The sequence below is a fragment of the Lepus europaeus genome, chromosome 4, assembly GCF_033115175.1.
Source record: "Lepus europaeus isolate LE1 chromosome 4, mLepTim1.pri, whole genome shotgun sequence".
Lineage (NCBI taxonomy): Eukaryota > Metazoa > Chordata > Mammalia > Lagomorpha > Leporidae > Lepus > Lepus europaeus.
Genome location: NC_084830.1, coordinates 45,162,914 through 45,176,098, shown reverse-complemented (window position 1 = coordinate 45,176,098; position 13,185 = coordinate 45,162,914).

The following is a 13,185-nucleotide window of genomic DNA, read 5'->3' as shown; positions in this document are numbered from 1 at the left end:
GCCAGTATCCCATACGGGCGCCAGCTTGAGTCCTGGCTGCTCCTCTTCCAATCCAGCTCTCTGCTATGGCCTGGGAAAGCAGTAGAAGATGGCCCAAGTTCTTGGGCCCCTGCACCTGTGTGGGAGACCTGGAAGAAGCTCCTGACTCCTGGCTTCAGATCAGCTCAGCTCTGGCCGATGCACTCATTTGGGGAGTGAACCAGCAGAATGGAAGACCTCTCTCTGTCTCTACCTCTCTCTGTAACCCTTTCAAATAAATAAAATAATTCTTTTAAAAAATCTAAAAAAAAAATCCTATAATTTCTATTTCTTTTACTTTTTTTTTTTTTTTTTTTTTTTTTTTTTTTTGACAGGCAGAGTGGATAGTGAGAGAGAGAGAAACAGAGAGAAAGGTCTTCCTTTTGCCATTGGTTCATCCTCCAATGGCCGCCGCGGCCAGCGCACCGTGCTGATCCAAAGGCAGGAGCCAGGCGCTTCTCCTGGTCTCCCATGTGGGTGCAGGACCCAAGGACTTGGGCCATCCTCCACTGCACACCCGGGCCATAGCAGAGAGCTGGCCTGGAAGAGGGGCAACCAGGACAGAATCCAGCGCCCCGTAATTTCTATTTCAATTGTGTTGCATTTCAAATTTATGTTTTTAAATTACTAATTGATTGCAATTTCACTTTCACTAATTGTTAGAGTCTTTAATGCCAGAAGTAATAAAATACCCAGAGAATTATAAATATTTCTGCACAAAGAGGAACAATAATTCTGCTAAAATTGATGGCCATTAATATCATGAAAGGTTCCAAAAGATCAGTGAATTATAAAAGTCCAAATCCAATGAACAAACCCCATTCTCAAGGTTCTACAAAATGGTGCCTACTGATAAAGAATGTTAACACTGGGGTGGGCACTTAATCCAGTGGTTGAGATACCAGTTAATAGGCCAGTGTCCCATATTAGAGTGCCTGGGTTTGAGTTCCCACCTCTGGCTCCTGACTCCAGCTTCTTGCTAATGCTTTCCCCGGGGGGCAGCAGATGATGGTTTAAGAACATGGAGTCCTGTCGCCCATGTAGGAGGCTTGGATTGAGCTCCCAGTTCCCAGCTTTGGCCTACCTGTCCCAAGCATCTGGGGAGTGAACCAGTGGTAGGAGTGTTCACTTCCTCTCTCTCTCTCTGCCTCTCAAATATTTTTTTAAGATGTTCTTTATTTATCGAAAGGCAGAGTTACAGAGAGAGAGGAAGAGACACACGGAGAAAGATCTTCCATCAGCTGATTCACTCTCCAAATGGCTGCGATTGCCAGGAACCTGACACTCCATTTGGGTCTTCCATGTGCGTGCAAGAGCCCAGAGTTGGGCCATCTTCCACTGCTTTTCCAGGCACGTTAGCAGGAAGCTGGATTGGAAGTGGAACAACCAAGACTCCAAACCGGCACCCATAGAGGATGCTGACACGGCAGATGGCAGCTTAACCCACTATGCCATTATGCCAGCACCAATCAAATAATTTCGTTAAAAAGAACATTAACATCCTTTTAGGGAATTATGTCTGAACATTAAACTTGGTTCTTGACTTTTTGGAATAGCTAGGGCAGAAGCTAGAAGAAAACATCCCAATTACTCAGGATAAACAAGTAATTTCATGATGCTAAATCCTATAGCAGATGTAATCCAATTACTCCAAATCTATATTGAGTACCTCTTTGCATTTCAGATTTAGAGTTGGCTAAAAATAATTTATTCAGAAGAGATAATGGAGAATTTCAAAAAGATTCTAATGTAAACTGAGATTGCTGTGACTATGAGCTGCTTCAGAAAGTAGATTGCTATTAGATGCAAATTTCCATTCATAAATAACTCAGCTAGGGAACTGAGAAAGAACAGATTGAGTCATTTCTCTTAGACTTATAAAGACAAGGAAGCAGTCAGGAAAAGAAAAAAATAATCTTGAAATAAAGAGCACCAGTGCTTAGAAGTTTTACGTCAGTATCATGCCAGATATAACCATAATTTCTATTTCTACTGTGGCAACTACAGAGAAAACAAGTAGTATTGTTAGAAGGGGAAGGAAAATGTGTATTCTGCTGCTTCAAATTATCTGTGGGCCACCAGAGTAGGATTAAAGTGGCCACGAAAGAGGAGCTGTGAATGTTACTGGAAGAGAAAGAAATCTCACAACTTCAGAGAAACCTCCGCGACCATCTGGGGGTGGCCATGAGGACTTCCTGCTTCACAAACCAAGAAAAAGCCCCAGGAGTCGTCTCATTCCAGGATGAGCATTAGCAGTAAGGAACTAATTTCTCTCAACTGCTTGATTCTCACAAATGGAACAGTGATCGCCATGTCAGTCACAGAACAGCAGCGACACCAGAGTCTTCCTGTCCCTTCACCCCCACTTCTTATTCTCAATGCTTGGTGTCACTCACAGTCACCCTTCCCTTCATTCCCACAACCACTGAATCCAGGCACTTGGCATCTCATATCTTACACCACTGAAAGAGTCTCCTTCCCCCACCTTTTAATCACACATTCCTTAATTTCTTAGTTCAACAAATACTTATAATCATAGGTACTGCAGTAAGTGCCAGGAGCGCCACCGTATACAGGGTAGACATGTTTCTTGTGCCCATGGAGTTTACGCTCCAGTAAAGGATGCTAGAAAACTAAGTTGATGACTTCTTGTCTTCACAGACTACAGAAAAATCCCAGATCTTCTTCGTGTTATGAACTGGACTGTGCCCCCTCCTTCAAATTCACATGAATTTCGAACGCCTTCCATGATGGTAAAGTTAAATGAGGCCACAGGTTAGGGCCCAAGGGCAGCAGGACTGGTGTCCTTACAAGGAAAGGAAGCCACTGCACATTGTACACATGTCCTGAAATGTCACATGGCACCCCATAAATTAGTACAATTATTGTGTGTCAATTAAAAGCAAAGATATAGATAAAAATAGGTATAGTGAAGAAAAGGGGAGAGGCAATGGCAACATAACAGGTCTGAAAATAGGGAGGGTATCAATGAATGTAAATACAATGACAATGTATAAGAGGAAGACACATCAGAGAGCTCTGTCCCCCTCCAAGGACACACAGGGGAAAGGACATGTGAGGCCGCAGCATAAGGAGGTCATCTAGAAGCAATTCAGAGTGGCCTGGTGAGAAACTGATCATGGCGGGCCCTTGGACTGGAACTTCCGACCTCCAGAGCTGTGAGTCGTTTCAGTAGTTTAAGCCACCAGGTCTGTGGCGATCTATTATAGCTGCCCAAGGGGACTGACACATCCTGGTGCTCTACCAGACCTGGCACCACCCCTCAGCTCCAGTGAAGCCAACTAAAGCATGAATAGGTTTCTTTACTGTAGTTATGGATAAAGTACAACAGGGAACTAAGCAACCTCTTAAGAACAACAATCAAAAAGTAACTCCCGGCCGGCGCTGCGGCTCAACAGGCTAATCCTCCGCCTTGCGGCACCAGCACACCAGGTTCTAGTCCTGGTCAGGGCGCCGGATTCTGTCCCGGTTGCCCCTCTTCCAGTCTATCTCTCTGCTATGGCCCGGAAAGGCAGTGGAGGATGGCCCAAGTGCTTGGGCCCTGCACCCCATGGGAGACCAGGAGAAGCACCTGGCTCCTACCTTGAATCAGCACGGTGCACCGGCTGCAGCACGCTGGCCGTGGCGGCCATTGAAGGGTGAACCAACGGCAAAGGAAGACCTTTCTCTCTGTCTCTCTCTCTCACTGTCCACTCTGCCTGTCAAAAAAAAAAAAAAAAAAAAAAGTAACTCCCTGCTTAGTAAATTCTCATGTGTCCAGCACTTCCACATACACAGACTTCATTATGTTATGTTATAAGTGTGTACATATTGTATGTCCACATGGGAAAATTTTATTAAGAATTTTATTTTAATTGGCTTATAGATAAGATTGTCCATAAATTTAAGCTGCTAAAATTAATCAAAGATACATTTTAATTCGTGTGACCTGAATCTCTGCATCATATGTTTTATACTTGTTGGTAGAAAGAAACTAAAAACATTTTAGATGGTTGTGCTTAAGTTTACTGGTTAAACAAACTACACCATGTTAGATATTTAAGAGGTGTTTCCAAATACATGATTCTTAAAATTTACGGAAGGCATTGGACCTTCTGGTAAATGTTTTCTTAAGTTGTTATCTAATGGTTGAAACAGTTTGCTAAGTATTCATGTAATATTGCTATTGTCAGCAAGCGATCTAGGACTTGCTCCCTCATTTCTCTATTCTAAGCCCAACTTGTTCTTTCATTTCTCTATTCTCTTCAAGGTAGGAAACTACTTCTATTATGAAGGAATCTGTAGGATGCACAATTTAATCTTTAGACCTTATAAAAGAGATGGCTAACATTTTTCTGTAATAGCATAGCCAAAATAAGAGCTTAAATAATAATCTCATAGCTAGATTTACTTCGCCATCAGCGAAGTAAACAGTAAGTAGAAATAACCTCCCTTTCAGACCAAAGGGAAAGAAAGTTTTAAAGTGAGAATATAATTTTCCTCATGGGCATTGTCTACCTTAGAAAAACTACTACAGAACATGCTTGTGAATATAGACTTGTAGTCAGGCCACCGAAGATTAGAGATGGGACTTGGGCACTCCCTTGACTTGCATCCTCTGGTCTGCTTTAACAAAAACCAGGAGGAAAAGAAAGCTAGGCATCAGAAGCAATGGGTGGCAGGCCTATTCATGGCTGATCTGTACAGTGATCTGCCCTCAAGGAGACCCAACAGGCCAGTCCACTGCAGTGGCTTTCAATGTGGTAAGCCTGGGCTTCAGCAGAAGTCAAGAGCCCTGGCAGCTCTGCCAAGAGTTGGATCACTGGAAATGGACCTGCCCTGGAGTCGAAGGATGCCCAGGTCAGAGCCACAGATCTTATTGGCTCTAAGCTGAAAAGCCCTTCACTCAGCCCAACTTCCAAAGTGACCACTGCAGCTGAGGGGACGGCCAAGTAGGGTCAGCAACATTGCAGGCAGAACTGTAAATTTCTTGTTAGAGATGCCACCTGCTTTTACCTGGCCAGCTCTCCTCCCAGGCCAGCTAAGTAATGAAAGTCAACAGAGTGCCTTCCCCTAGGAGGTTCACACCTCCCTTAGGATGGACCCCATGTGAAGAGATAGATAGGTCTGGGCCTCTTAACTTACAAGGCCTAAAGCCCACCAGATTATTATCAAGCCCCTTCTATCAGGTTCTATTTGCCTCTCAATCAGAAAACTTAATTGTAGCTTAGACAGCACCTTTCTTAGCTCCTCTAATAATGACTCTGTCCTTTGTTCTAGACCCTGTCTAGCGCACTTGGGCCTCATTCCTTCATAATCATAACCTCTACTCTACCACCAATGGCTCTACTCCCAACCTGTGTGTACTGATGGTCCTCTTCCCCACTTAATGCTGTATAATTGTTCAGACCTGGTTAATGCCACTCTTAGGATCATTGGTTACTATCCTCACCCTGTCTTTTATGACCTTGTCTAAATATGAGCAGAGTCGGCAAACTTGGAAGGCTTCCATAGCCTTGGTAACTCATGACGAGAGCCTAGGGTGGTTACTGGCACCATAAACTAGAGTGTCAATTTGTTGGGTCAACAACAGGAGTCACTGTGCGCTTGCTCCTCATGTGGGATCTCTGTCCTTAATGTGCTGTACATTGTGATTTAATGCTATAACTAGTACACACACAGTATGTTTCACTTTGTGTTTCTATGTGGGTACAAACTGTTGAAATCTTTACTTAATATATACTAAATTGATCTTCTGTATATAAAGAGAATTGAAAATGAATCTTGATGTGAATGGAAAGGGAGAGGGAGTGGGAGAGGTGAGGGTTGCGGGTGGGAGGAAAGTTATGGGAGGGGGAAGCCATTGTAATCCATAAGCTGTACATTGGAAATTTATATTCATTAAATAAAAGTTAAAAAAAATTTAAAGCCATTAGGTATTTCTTATACTTTATGGTCTACATTTTTCCAAGAAAATAATGCCCTAATATCACCACTTCACTACAGTTAGATTGGCTATTAACAAAAAGACAAAAGACAAAAAGAACTGGCAAGGATGTGGAGAAAAGAGAACCCTTGCATACTGTTGGTGGGAATGTAAATTATTCCAACCATTATAGTAAAAAGCACAGAAACTCCTTGGGGCTGACAGAGTGGCACAGTGGGTTAAGTTGCTGTCTTAAATGCTGGCATCCATGTGGTTGCCAGTTCTAGTCCTAGTTTCTCCACTTCCAACCCAGCTCCCTGTTACTGTGTCTAAGAATGCAGAAGATGACTCAAGTGCTTGGGGCCCTGCCACCCATGTGGGAGACTCAGATGGAGTTCTAGGCTCCTGGCTTTGGCTTGGCCCAGCATTGGTCATTATAGCCATTTGAGGATTAAACCAGATAGATATTCTCTTTTTTTAAAGATTTATTTATTTTATTTGAAAGTCAGAGTTATACACAGAGAGAAGGAAATGAAGAGAGAAAGAGAGGTCTTCCATCTGCTGGTTCACTCCCCAATTGGCCACAATGGCTGAAGCTGCACTGATCCAAAGCCAGGATCCAGGAGCATCTTCTGGGTCTCCCATGCAGTTGCAGGGGCTCAAAGACCTGGGCCATCCTCCACTACTTTCCCAGGCCATAGCAGAGAGCTGGATGGGAAGTGGAGCAGCTAGGATTTGAACCGGTGCCTATATAGGATGCCGGCACTGCAGGCACGCCACAGTGCCGGCCCCAGGATATTCATTCATTCATTCACTCATTCTCTCTCTCTCTCTCCCTTTGCCATTTCTCCCTCTCTAACTGTGCCTTTCAAATAAATAAACAAATCTATCTTTTAAGATTTATTTATTTATTTGAAAGACAGAGTTACATAGAGGAGAGGCAGAGAGAGAGAGGTCTTCCATCAGTTGGTTCACTCCCCAATTGGCTGCAACGGCCAGAGCTGTGCTGATCCAAAGCCAGGAGCCAGAAGCTTCTTCCGGGTCTTCCATGTGGGTGCTGGGACCCAAACATTTGTGCCATCTTATACTGCTTTCCCAGGCCATAGCAGAGAGCTTGATTGGAAGAGGAGCAGCCGGGTTTCAAACTAGTGCCCATATGGGATTCCGGCACTGCAGGCTGAGGCTTTAACCCACTGTGCCACAGTGCCGGCCCCAAACAAATCTTTTAAAAAGAATAAGAAATTCCTCAAAAATTATAAGTAGATCTACCACACAATTCAGCAATTCCACTACTGGGTATATATTCAAGAAATTAAGTCAGTATGCTGAAGAGACACTTGCTCTCCCACGTTGGTTACAGCACTATTCACAATAGTCGAGATATGGAAACTACTTAAGAGTCCACCCACTAATGAGTAGATGCAAATATGGTACATATACACAATGGAGTACTACTCAACCATGAAAAGGAAGACATCTTGTCATTCACAAAAAAGGTGGATGAACTGGAGGTCATTATTAAAATGAAATTAGCCAAGCACAGAAAGACAAGTATCACATGATCTCACTCATAATGGAGTCTAAAGAAAGGTGATTTCATTGATGCTAAAAGTATAATGGTGCATACCAGAGGCTGAACAGGAAAACAGAGAGGAAGGGATGGAGAAAGTTTAATTAACAGGTGCTAAGTTATAGCAAGTAGTTTCTGAATTGTATCACACAGTAGGGTGACTATAGATCATGCTAGAGCACTATCTATGTCTCTAGAAAAAGAAGAGAAAACTAGAAGATAGGATTTTGGAAGTTTTCACCATAAAGAAATGTTAACTGTTGAGGAGATAGACATGTTCACCCCAATTGTATATTACACTATACTTGTATCAAAACATCACACTGGGAGGTCCAGCCCTGTAGCATAGCAGGTAAAGCCACCACTGCAGTGCTGGCATCCCATATGGGCACCAGTTCATGCCCCAGTTAGTCCACTTCCAATACATCTGTCTGCTAAGGCCTGGGAAAGCAGTAGAAGATGGCCCAAGTCCTTGGGCCCCTGCACACGCGTGGGAGACCCAAAAGAAGCTCCTGGCTCCTGGCTTCAGATTGGCACAGCTCCAGCCATTGGGGCCATTTGGGGAGTGAACCAGTGGATGGTAGTCTTCTCTCTCTCTCTGTCTCTATCTCTGCAACTCTACCTTTCAAATAAATAAATAAATCTTTTTTAAAAAAATCACGTGGTACTCCATAAATATGTACAATTTTTTATGTCATAAAAATTGTAGGGGCTGGAGCCATAGCTCACTTGGTTAATCCTCTGCCTGTGGTGCCAGCATCCCATATGGGTGCCAGATTCTGTCCCAGTTGCTCCTCTTCCAGTCCAGCTCTCTGCTGTGGCCCAGGAGGCCAGTGGAGGATGGCCCAAGTGCTTGCTCCCCTGCACCCACTTTTCCTTTTTTTTTTTTTTTATTTGACAGGTAGAGTTATACAGTGAGAGAAAGAGACAGAAAGGTCTTCCATCGATGGCCACTATGGCCAGAGCTGTGCTGATCCGAAGGCAGGAGCCAGGAGCCAGGAGCCAGGAGTCAGGAGCTTCCTCCGGGTCTCCCATGTGGATGCAGGGGCCCAAGGACTCAGGCCATCCTCCACAGCTTTCCCAGGCCATAGCAGAGAGCTGGATCGGAAGAGGAGCTGTCGGGACTAGAACTGGCGCCCATATGGGATGCCAGCGCCTCAGGCCAGGGCTTCAACCCACTGCGCCACAGTGTCAGACCCTATATTTTAATTTTTAAGATTTTTTATTTACATAAAAGGAACAGATCTCATATGTACAATATTAAGCACATAATGATACTTCCGAAAATACTTTTTCAAACTAAAAAAAAAAAAAGAAAAGAATGTACTAACATTTATCTGAAAAAGACATTTTACATACCAAATTATCTTTTTGGTAGTGGTGATAACTTTGTACTGAAGCAGTCAAACCTATCATAAATATTCATAAAATGGCTTATCAGGAATAAGGGTCATAGCTTGGATAACATGAATTTAATCCAAAAAGAAACCATATTTGCAGTCCACATGCACCACATACTAAGAAAAAAAAAATCGTTGCGTTCCAGTAATTTATCAGATGTAGAATTTATGAGTTGAAGCAAGGCCACATGGCACTGTAAGCTTGCTCATTGCCAAAGCTTATTTTTTAGATTATACTCTCGGTTCTTTTGTTGGCTTCTGAGTATCTGAGGTTACTAATTTACATAAACCCTTTGGTCCTTCCCAGCAGGCACAGCTGCCTCTTTCCTTTCTGCTCAGCCACCAGAATAGCTGCTCATTTTCACGAACTTTAGGTCTTAAGTGTGGTTTGAGGTGTTACTTTTTTTTTCTTTTTCAGGAGAGGCTCCTCCTAGAGAAGTTTTTTTCCTTTTAGTAATAAAGGTTTCACAGCTTTAGAAAAACATCTTAAGGTTTAACTGGAAAATTCCAAGCCACAGGGTATATTAATAAATCACATGGATATTGACATACCAACATTTAGTGGTGACATTATTCAGCAAAGTGAGCCTCAATACACAGTACTTAAATAAACACTGTAACTCTCAGACAGCATTTCCCAAGGAGGTATTTTAAATTTAAATTATACAGGGCAGGGCACCGGCGCTGTGGCACAGTGGGTAAAGCTGCTGCCTGTATCCCATATGAGCACCGGTTCAAGTCTAGGATGCTCCACTTCCAGTCCAGCTCTCTGCTGTGGCCTGGGAAAGTGGCAGAAGATGGCCCAAGTCTTTGGGCCCCTGCACCCATGCGGGAGACCCAGAAGACGCTCCTGGCTCCTGGCTTTGGATCTGCAAGGCTCTGGCTGTTGTGGCCATTTGGGGAGTGAACCAGCAGACGGAAGACTCTCTTTCTTTCTCTCTTTCTCTCTGTAACTCTTTCAAGTAAAATAAGTAAATCTTAAAAAAAAAAAAAAAAACTATACAGAGCATTTGTTTAAATTATATGGGGTGACATTGTGGCACTGGTTCAAGACCCAACTGCTCCACTTCCAATCCAGTTCCCTGCTCATGTGCCTGGGAAAGCAGTGAAGGATGGCCCAAGCCCTTGGGCCCCTGCACCCATGTGGGAGACCCAGATGAAGCTCCTGGCTTCAGTCTGGCCCAGCCCCAGCCATTAGGAGCATTTGGGGAGTGAACCAGTGGATGGGAACTCTGTCTTTCCTTTTCTTTTTCTCTCTCTGCCTTACAAATAAATTAAGTAATTTTAACTAAAACTATCAGAAGAAATTTTTTATAGTTCAATAATAAGCATATTTCTGAAAGATAAGTGAATGTCATTTATCAACTGACTCTAACACTGTATGAGAATGCCTACTCCCCTACAGCCCTGCAAACTTTGGGTACTGTCCATCTTCTATCACGCTGGCAGTATAATAGGTATACTAGTTCTATGGCTGTGTAACAAATTACCACAAACACAGCAGGTAGAGCACATCATCTCATAGCATCTGTGAATCAGCAGTCCTAGCAGCTTCACTGGGTCTTCTACCTAAGGTCTCTCACCAGGCTGCAATCAATGTGAGCCAGGGCTGAAATCTCATCAGGAAGCTCAACTGACGAATGATTCATCTGCAGGCTCACTTACATGGTTGCCAGCAACATTCAATTTCTTTTTGTTGTTGGTTTGAGGACCTTGGTCCCCAGCTGGCTGCCCTCAGTCCCTTGGCATGTATGCCTCTCCAACATGGCCACTTGCCTTAGAACAGCCACCAAAGGATAAAGTCTGCTGGACAGACAGAAGTCAGAAACCTTTGTAATCTGATCACAAAATGACATTCACTCAACGAGCTAAGTTAGCAGCAAATTATGTAAGGAAATGGGGTTACAAAAAGCAAGAAGGCATTAGCAGGAAGCTAGAGTCTGAACTGGAGCCAGGAATTGAACCCAGGTAATCTCATATGGTATGTGGGTGTCCTAGCCAAATACCCACCTCAGAGAGACAAGTTTTCTTCCCCACTAGATACCCAATTTACAGTGGTGCAAAGGAGAAGAGCTACAAATATTCCCATTGTTGAGGCAATTTGGACTTTCTCCACTATGATCCCCAAAATGTGTCTACCCTCTGGCCACTTCCACATTTTTAGGTATTTCTTTCTAAAAGGTATTTATTGGGGGGCCAATGTTGTGGCATAGCAGGTAAGGCCACCACCTGCAGTGCCAGCATCCCCTATGGGCACCAGTTCGAGTCCCAGCTGTTCCACTTCCGATCCAGCTCCCTGCTAATGCACCTGGGAAAGCAGTGGAAGAGGGCCCAAGTGTTTGGTCTCTTCTGATGCTCAGCCAGGGAGAAATCTGTTTCCAGACTCATGAGGTTGCTGGCAGGACTCCATTCTTTCTGGGTTGTCAGGCTGAGGGTCTTGCCTCCTTGCTGGCTGCAGGTAGGACGCCATTCTGTTTCTTGCAACAAAGCCAGTAAAGAAAGAGAAAATAACACACTAGCAAAATGGAAGCTATAATCTTATGTGGCATAACCCTGAAGGTGGTATTTTATCACTTTTTGCCATATTCTATCAATCAGAATCAAGTCACAGGTTTCCATACTCAACAGAGGGGGATTACACAGGGTGTGAATATTAGCAGGTGGGAAAAAACTGGTGGGCATCTAGAGTGTTTCCGCCACAAAATACTAACAGATGATTTCAATTACAGATACATCTTTGTTTCCAAAAATGTAAATAACTATTAGTCTTTTTATACACATGAGTATCAACATAAACTATTCTGAGCAGCTACCATATCCAAGATAATATGCTAGGTATGGGATATAGTACAGTGGTGAGCAAAAATAAATACAGTTCCTGTTCTCATGGAAATCATAGTTAGAAGGAAGGAGAAAATAAGTGCAAGCATAAAGGACAAATTATGATTTTGACAAATACTATGAAAGTTCATGGTGACCTGATCTAGTGACTGGGCATCTGGGAGAAAACATTTCTTTGAAATGAAAAAAAAAAAGCAGGAATGGACTAAGAGAACCAAGGAAATGAATTCCATGCACAGGGAAGAGCAAGTGCCAGGGGCTGTGACTGCAGACAGCATCAGATGATTTAAGAATGAAAAGCTGGAACAAGGAAACCAAGTGGTACTTCCAACTCCAATCTCTCTGGCTCTACACTCACAGCGCCACCTGCCTTTGGCATCTTTTAATGAATATCCCATACTCCTCAAAATCAATTTGCACAAAACTTCATTTGTAAAATTTCTCTCCCAGCGTTGCCCATTTCAGTGAATGGCATCAGCATCTGTCCAAATGGAGGTGAGAAATCTAGAAGTCATTCTTGACAAGTTCCTCTTCTCCACCCCTCAGCAAATCCTACAGATGTTATCACTAAGTTACACAACAGTGCTCATCATAATCAGACACATCATGTACTCTCACATTCCCAGGCCTTTGCTTTTGCTGGTCATCATACTGGGAAATTCCTCTCCATTCTCACTCCCTTCTCCTCCCACAACACCCTAACTCATCCTTCTAGACTGAACCTAAACATACGGCATCTGAAGTGCTCTCTACTCCTGTGCAGAAATCATCTCTCCTTTCTCAGTGAGATCAAACACTTGGTGAGTAACTCACCATCTTTGTTACAGGTTGGAAAGTAGACTTTGAGAAAGACTAGCCTGCAGGATGTCTATCAGGAAGTGATCTTGGAACCGATGCCAGTGGAAGGTCAAGGAAGTATGATTGGAGAGAGAGCACGGAGTGGTACACTGACTGTACCAACAGTCAGCCAAGCCCATGGTGGCCCTGGGGATTGTTCCAAGTTTGAACAAGAAGCCCATGACATGATACCTTCCTAGAATGATCATTCATTGTATGTGGGCTGTCCTGGAAGGAGGCACGACCTTGGGTGAGAATGTTTTGCTCAGTAATCTTCCCAAAAGTACAACAGCAAAGGAATGTGTTCTGGCAACACCCTTAGTGTTGGGGAATAAGGCCTTCATTCCTGAAGGGGGATCCAGGAGTTGCATCACAATATCCACTGCAATCTCCATGTTCAAAGCAACTCATGGGAGCCATATTTCCTTGTATTAAGGCAGATTTCCCTGTCCTCGCTTGGTTTTGAGATTTTTTTTTTTTTTTAGAATAGATGCCATGTATTTAAAGCAAAGAGTTGGAATTTAATAAAAATCTAGTGAAGGAATAACTGAATAAATGACCAGGATCCTGACAAGTGTCAATTTCTTTCCTAT